The sequence below is a fragment of the Chiloscyllium punctatum genome, chromosome 18 (assembly GCF_047496795.1).
Source record: "Chiloscyllium punctatum isolate Juve2018m chromosome 18, sChiPun1.3, whole genome shotgun sequence".
In the NCBI taxonomy this organism is placed as follows: Eukaryota; Metazoa; Chordata; class Chondrichthyes; order Orectolobiformes; family Hemiscylliidae; genus Chiloscyllium; species Chiloscyllium punctatum.
Window position 1 is genome coordinate 9037540 of NC_092756.1, and position 8624 is coordinate 9046163.

Below are 8624 nucleotides of genomic sequence, written 5' to 3' on the forward strand. Positions count from 1 at the left end.
TGAGGGCGTCGCTGACAGCAACAGTGACCACAGCCACACAGACTAATCGGTATCAATGTGAGAGTCTGTATTAGATTCTGCAATGCCTTACTGAAATAGGAAATGACTCCGCAAACACATGAGGAAAGAGCAGCGCTCAGAAAGCTAGTGCTTCAATAAAACCTGTAAGACCATAACCTGGTGTTGTGTCATTTTTGTAACTTTGTACTCCATCGTCCAACACCGGCATCTCCAAATTCATGAAAGGGGGGTATGGGATGGAAAGTTCGGTCAGTGATCTTAGGAGGGAAGAAATCTCTGAGAACGGGTGGATTTGAATTCTGACATATGAAACAGAGAGATGTGAGCGAGCAGAGCTTGAAGGAAAAAAAAATCACCTTGGAGAAAATCAAAACTTTAAAACAACTGATCCCTTTGTGTTTCACAAAAGCCTGGGACACATAGAGAAATTACTGCCGTGACTCGGATTCGAACCGAGGTTGCTGCGGCCACAACGCAGAGTACTAACCACTATACGATCACGGCAAACCACACACGAACGCACTAAACGCACGGAATAAGTAAAGTATTATAAGAGATGCTCTTGTTCAGACTTTTTACAGTATACTTTTCCCATTCAACCCAGGCATTTGCATCCGTGTACACAGTTTCTATTTCGATAGTCTGTTTCAAGTCCTTTACCTCTGTAATTTTTACTACTTTAAGGTCATCAGGAGGGGTGAAAGGTTGTACCTTATTATCCAGTAGTTCTGCCCATTTTCCCTGCTCTCCGCTCTTCAGAAACAACAGCCTGAGAAATCATTCCAGCTTGTTTTCATTTCTATCCCAAATGTTTCATTTAATTTTACCCCGCACACCCCCCGCCAAGAATTGCTTCGTGTCATGTGGTTTTTTTGATCATTAAGTATATTGGGTTACACTCTATATCGGGACAATCCAGAGCTGGTCAGAAGGTGGCCCGGTGTACTGTGACGAGGCCATTATACCAAGTACCATCCCCAAGGCCATCCCCATATGATTTAAGATGTATCTCTGAGCTGCACTGTCTCTGATTATCTCCATCCCCACAATTTACTAAACTACATGCATCAGGTCTATTACTTGTGGATTATCAGACTCAGGGACCATAAATAACACGAATGAAAATGATATTTGACAAAAACCCAATAGTATTAGAGCTAGCATCATAACTCTAAGCATCCCCAGCAGTCTAAAGAAAGTGCTGAAGCACCAAAAGACTTCATATACAATCTTACAGAAATAATCCCGCGCTTGCGTCACCACTGTATAATCAGTTTCTCAAATTCGCTTTAGTCTGAGTTTCAGCGGATCTTGCGTTGATTCGGCTGTCCAGATTTCTTCCTCAACTGGAGGGTCTACTGGCCCTTTGATCCGAGTGTAGTGAGTCCAGCCTTTCCCCACCGTCATTATTGCCGTTTCGGTAGTCAAAAGAGCCTGATACGTCCCTTCGCAGTCTGGCTGCAATTTAGTCTCTGTCCATGATTTTACTAAGACCAAATCTCCCGGCCGGATGGGATGAACGGTGAATTCAAGGGGTGGAGTCTGTGCCAATAAACCCTGTTCCCTGAGGAAAGACAAAGAGGAGGACAAGCCCAGTATATAGTTCTTTAAGAAAAAATCTTTAGGTTCGGGAATTGGCTATTCTCCCTTCCTTCGAAGATAAGGTAATCCAAATAAGATTTCATAGGGCGATCGTCCCAAATCTTTCCTTGGGGCTGTTTGTACTCGCAAGAGAGCTATAGGTAAACATTTGGTCCAAGGGAGTGTGGTTTCTATTATTAATTTAGAGAGCTGTCATTTGAGTGTGTGGTTCATTCTCTCAACCTTTCCTGATGATGGCGGGTGCCATGGAGTATGGAACTCCCAGGAAATTCCCAACCCTTTCGTTACCCCCTGTAACACTTTAGAGGTAAAATGAGTTCCTTGGTCGGAATCTATATTGTTCCCTAGCCCATATCGTGGAATTATGTGCTCCAATATTGTTTTAGACACCCCACTCGCAGTGGCAGTAGCTCGGGGGTATTCCTCAACCCAATCAGATAGATGATCTACTCCGACCAGCAAATATTTTAGTCTTCCTACTCTGGGTATTTCAGTATCATCTACTTGTATACTCTGGAAGGGTCTCAGTCTGGGTCTCTTCCTCCTGGGGTCTGTTTTCTCAGGCCTTTCTTATTTACCTTTCTGCATATTATACATCCCTCACATATATGTTCAGCAATCGTATATATTCCTTTACATCCATATTCTCTAAGAACTAAATCACACATGGCTTGTACTCCCCAATGGCTGCCATGATGTGGGACAGCCATAATTTCTCGCATCATCATTTTGTTTAACGTTTACCTTCCATCAGGTAACCTCCAATGCCCGTCAGCTGTTTTTACAGCCCCTAAATCTTGCAATTCTTTTTCCTCTCTTTCAGTAAATGTAGGAGCTTCCCGAGGACCTGGGACAGGAGGTATTAGGAAATGGATCACCACTTCTTATGGGCTCAGGGCTGCTTCCTTAGCCACTTCATCAGCTAACCTATTCCCCCTAACTTCTGGTTCATTTCTATTCTGATGACCATTTACATGCACGACCGTTATTTCTCGGGGGAGTAATAGGGACTCCAAGACCCGTTTAATCAACTCCTCATATGCCAATTCCTTCCCCCGGCTATTGATCAGTCCTCAATTCCTGCCATATCTTTCCGAACGTGCCAACACCAAATGCATATTTAGAGTCAGTGTATACTGTTCTCTCTTTATTTTCTAACACCCTAAGGCTCTTTCCAATGCATAGAGTTCGCAGGTCTGTGCTGACCACCCATTTGACAACCTTCCTGCCTCTACCACACTACATTCCGTCCCATCGACGACTGCATACCCATTAAGTCTTTTCTCTTCAGTCACCCGGGATCATCCGTTTATAAAATGTGGGGCTCCTGCATGAAGCGGAATATCTCTCAGGTTCATGCGGGCCTGAGTTTGGTATTCTATAATGTCAAGGCAGTCGTGCCCTGGATTCTGAGGAGATTCTCCTTCCCCTTTCCAAAGAAAGGCAGCTGGATTTAAACAATTGTCAGTGACCAACACTAGATCATCCTTTTCTATTAATATTGCCTCATATTTTAGAATCCGCAAGTCAGTCCACCATCGCCCAGCTTTTTGGTTTTGGATCGTTCTCACTTGGTGTGGGGTGCTTACTCTTAGGGCTCCCCCAAATGTAAGCTTCTGCTTTCCTCCACCAACAGTGCAGAGGCAGCCACGGCCTGCACACACTCAGGCCTCCCCCGGGATACTGGATCCAATAGCTTCGAAAGATATGCTGCTGGCTGTCTCATTCATCCCCACCTCTGGCTTAATACTCCCAAAGCCGCTCCCTTATCTATGGTAGCAAAGAGGTGGAAAGGTTTATCTCGAGAAGGTAAGGCTAACATGGGGCATGGACGAGATCTCTTTTGAATTCTTAGATAGCTTTTCCTTTTCTTCCAAACTCAGACACTTTGGTTCCTTCTGTAATAGTTTGAGATATAATTTATTCGTCTTTTGAGCATAAGAATCAATCCACAATCTGCAATATCCCGTTAAACCCAAAAAAATTACGTAATCCCCGTTTGCTCCTGGGCAGCGGAATCCCCACTGTTCCCTCTACTGTTCCGGCCTTATCTTTCGCTTTCCCTCCCTAACTAAATGTCCCAAGTATTTCACTTCTTGCTCCACAGATTGTAGTTTGTTTTTAGATACCCTCAGTCCTTGCTGACCCAGGAAATTCAATAATTTGTTAGTTGCTTCTACTACTCTTTCTCTTCTTTTTCCTATTGCTAAAATGTCGTCTACATATTGCAACAGGGTAGTCCCCTTGGGGCTGCTAAATTTCTCCAATATTTGTTCTAACATCTGTCCAAATAAATCCGGGGATTCCGTAAACCCCTGAGGAGCACGGCCCACCGGTATTGCTGTTTCCATCCTGTCTAGGGATCTTCCCATTCAAAGGCGAACAAATTCCTACTTTCCTCCACCAAGGGACAAACCCAAAAGGCATCCTTTAAATCTATCACACTAAACCATTCGTGGTCATGAGGGATCTTACTTAATAATGTAAAGGGATTTGGCACCACTGGGTGCCTGATCTGTACTATTCAATTCAATGTTCTCAAAACCTGCACCAATCGATAAGTTCCATTTTCGCACTGGTAGAATTGGGGTATTAAGAGGAGACACACATGGCTCCAACAGTCCATCTCTAATCAGTCCCTCAATTACTGGCTGCAGTCCTCCTTTACCTTCTATGGAAATGGGACATTGTTGCTCATAAACAACGTCCCCTTTCCTTTTTAACTTATTTCTAGGGGACGGATCTGTATTTTTCCATGATTCCGTTCTCTTGCCCATACAATAGGGTCTATCTCTCTCTCCACATCTTCTGTCAACATTGTCATTTGTACAACTAATTCTTTTTCCTAAATTCAAATCTCCAGTCCTAAGAGGATAATTAAGTCTCTCCCGAATAAGTTACTTCCTCTATCAGGGATATACAGCGGTTCCCCTGTGACTCTATCCATAGGACATCTATCATCATAGGTTCAAATACTGGAACAGTAAATCCTTCCCCTTTTACCTCGGAACAGTAATTGACCGTGTTGACATTCCTTCTTTCTTTGGTTTAAAATTCAGCGATGACTGTGCTGCCCCCGTATCTACGAGGAAGACTACGTCTTCCCTACAGGGTCCCTCTTTCAGGTTTATCAAGGGGTCCTGGTCGGCCCCCGAGGGCAGGAACCCCTGACAACCCTATTCTTCAACAAAATTCATAAGCGGAATTGCCCTTTCTTCCCTGTGTCGATCAGGACACTCCAGCTTAAAATGCCCGGGTTTCTGCAATAACAGCATCCTGCCTGTGGAGACTTGCATCTCTGCCCCTGTCGGCCGAACCCTCTATCAAATGCTCCCCCTTTTCTTCTCCCTCTCCCTCTTCCTCTCTGTCCTACATGATGCCATCTACCGCTCCAGTTGCTCACTATTGGTTCCATTCTTTTCTTAACTACCTCATCAACCGTAGCTACCATCATTTTTGCCTTCTGTTTTTGTCTCTCATCCTCTCTCTTTGCAAACGCTTTCTGTGCCTCTCTTAACAGTTCATCTAATGGTATTTCACTCCTCCCTTCTATCTTCAGTATCTTTCTCTGTGTCTGGCCATTCCTTTGTCACAAAACATACTTTCAAAAGACCCTGTGCCACTGGGTCCTCAGGGTTCATTCTAGAGTATTTCCACATTGAGTCTCTTAATCTTTGCAAGAAAGCTGAGTGTGTCTCATCTTTCTCCTCTTTAACTTCAAAGGCTTTAGTCAAATTCTGTGACTTCGGAACTGCCTCTCTTATTCCTTTTAGAATCAGGTCTTTCAATTCCATCATTTATTTCCTATGCTCCGGGTTTTGATTTTCCCACTGGATGTCACTGAGGGGAATCTCTGTCTCTCCCTGTCTAGTATCCCCATCCCCAATGGGAAGTTCCCATATTTTAATGGCTGCTCCGGGTATAAGTCCCCTTTCTTCCCCAGTAAATAGTACATTCAAAATAGACATTAACTCAGTCCACGTATACAGACTGGGCACCAAGAATTGATCAATTTGTTCAGACAACCCTACCGATCCTCAATCAGGACCTTCATCTCCTTTTTAAATGTTCTGACCTCCCCACTGGTGAGGGGGACAGTTTCAAACCCAACCTTTTTGTCTGCTATTCGTACCTCCCGAAGGGGATAAGTCTTTATATTCTTCCCCTTTTTTTGTTTTGGTTTTCCCCCCTTAGGCTTTCGTTTAGATACTCTCGAGGCCTCCTCTACATCTACTTTATCTTCCCTTCCTTTTGTTGCGGATTGATAGTGGGGACCAATAACATCCCCGTGCATAACCCCTTCGTTCTCCTCTTGTGGGTCATCCGTTCCCTGTCCCTGTCTGTCTGTCCATGGCCCTCCCCCATTTTCACCCAATATGATTTCATGGTACGGTGGGGGGGGGGGGGGGGGGGCGGGTGTGCAAACAGGCAAAACGATCCCAGGGACTGGGTCGGGTAGAGGGGGAATCCTTTGTCTTCACTACCATCATTCCCAAGCTGCCCTTCCAACAGGACGCATTCTCCGCCTCTTCTTGACTAAAAGTTTGTTTTTTATTCACATACATACCTAAATACTGACAGACGCAATCCTCGCCTGAACCGTACTTTGGCCAGAAGACAGCCAGACGAAGGATTGGGTCTTTGGTCCATACTAAACAACAATATTTCATCATTTTCTTTTTATCTTTTTCCCTTGTACAAGTGTTACTTGTCCATTCCTTCAACATCCTCCCCAATGGACATTCAGGAGGAATATTACCAGGGACTTTTTCTACCTTGACTCAGTGACAGTTCGACTTTCTCTGCCGACACCCCATTTCTTGGTGCATTCACCAGTCACTCAGTGATTAAATACCCCTTTTCCTGGCCACCAAGTTTATACTTAAAAGTCAGTTTTCTGATGTTGGTCTGTTCACAGAGTTGCCTGGCCCCTTTTCTACATATTTTTTTTATCGACCTTGTTTCACTGTCTGATTCAGATATCTCTCTTGTGGGATTCGTACCTGTCACCCAAGGGAGAGGACAAAACTGGGACAAGAAACCGCTCCTCAATTGTAAATGGGAGGCATCTTCGCAGTGTCCAGGGCCAGGCACTCCCCCCGGCGATGGAAGAATATCCAGGATGATCCCGCAATTGTGAGAAACTTAGCCCACTCACTTCAATAATTTCAGTGCGAGATAACATCTGAAGCAATCAGTATGTTTATTATACGCTTGCAAGCGTGGTGCCTGAAATAGACTCGCAGAGTTTAGCAAGTACATAGGATTCACTACTCCAAACCCCTTGCCCATTACTATTGTTTCTCTCTTGCCTTATCTGGCCTTGTGCATAACAAAGTACAGGTTTTACTTGGCCTTTTCACCACATCCTGACTGTGGTCAACTGTAAGGTATATCCTCCTTCACTGTGATCTATTTCCCTCACTTGTGACATTCCCTCCCTTTCCAGAACCATATTGAAACTTACGACCTTTTAATTGGGGTTTGGTTTTTGTTTTTGCAGAAATGGGAAACAAATGCTTATAACTACTGCTTGTACAGGCATATCTGGCTTAACCTACATCCTCACAGCACCTTAACTATTTGTCTGTACCATATACTATTGCTTGCAGACACCTTTCATTCTTGTATGCACATTTTAGCTAATATGAAAACAATTATATATTTCCTTAATGTAGGTTTCATTCTTGTTGACTCAGCTCTTGGTTGAAACAATTACAAACTGGTGTGAACTCATTTACCTTGCATAAGTAATTATGATTGCAGAAGTAACACTACTTCACCTGAAACCCATCGTTAGTAGTGTCGTGAACAAAGAAGAACAAAGAATACAGAGAATGTGCAGCCCAGGAACAGGCCCTTTGGACAGCCGAGCCTGAGCCGGTGCAAATCAACTATCTAAACATGTCGCCCAATTTCTAAGCATCTGTATCCCTCTGCTTCTCACTTACTCATGCATCTGTCCAGGCGCACCTGAAATGAATCTACCGTGCCTGCCTCTACTACCTCTGCTGGCAACGCATTCCAGCACCTACCACCGTCTGTGTAAAATACTTTCCATGTCTATCTCCCTTAAAAGTTTCACCTCTCTCATTGAACGTGTGACCTCTCATTATTGAATCCCTCATCTTGGGAAAAAGCTTATCTCTATCCACCCTGTCTGTACCCTTCATGATATTGTAGACCTCAATCAGGTCCCCTCAATCTCGTTTTTTTCTAATGAAAGCAGAAGTAATCTACTCAACCTCTCTTCAGAGCTTGCATCTTCCATACAAGGCAACATCTGCGTAAACCTTCCCCGCATTCTCTCCTAAACGTCCCCATAATTTTGGTAATTTGGCGACCAGAACTATACAAAGTAGTCTAAACGCGGCCGAAACAAACTCTTGTACAATTTTAGCAGGACTTGCCTGCTCTTATACTTAATGCCATATCCGGTTAAGGCAAGCATACCATATGCTTTCTTGACCACTCTATCCACCTGTGAAGTCACCTTCAGGGTACAAAGGACCTGAACTCCCAGATATCTCTTCTCATCAAGGTTACCCGAGTCTCTTCCGTTTACTATATTACTTTGCTCTGGAATTAGACTTCCCCAAATCATCACCTTACATTTACTTGGATAGAACACCATTTGCCACTTCTCTGCTCAAGTCTTCTGTCTATATTCCCCTTCATTCTTTGACAGTCCCCTATATTTTCTCGCTACTCAACCAATCTTTGTGTCATCTGCAAATGTAGTGGTGATATCCTGGGCTATCAACCTTTGGAGATTAGAACATGGCAGTTGTTCATCCCATGCAGCAAGGAACCATGTTTGATGCTTTTTCCTAGTGAAGTCCCACTGTTTCCTGATGTAGATCAATAATTCAAACTTTTTTATTAGGAGTCATGATTTAGAAGTTTACTGATGATACATAGTCTTGTAGTTGACTCTGATGAATAATGTCAGGGATCGCAGGGATGTATCCTTCAGGTGGAAAGGCAACATGGTGAATGGA

General features: G+C 43.8%; 1 non-coding gene across 1 annotated transcript; it reads right to left on the minus strand.

The window, feature by feature from the left end:
- Window positions 1-453: 453 nt before the first annotated feature.
- trnah-gug (transfer RNA histidin (anticodon GUG)) lies at window positions 454-525 on the minus strand. The gene has a single exon. It is a non-coding gene; the product is annotated as a tRNA-His (tRNA).
- Between the last annotated feature and the right edge of the window lie 8099 nt (window positions 526-8624).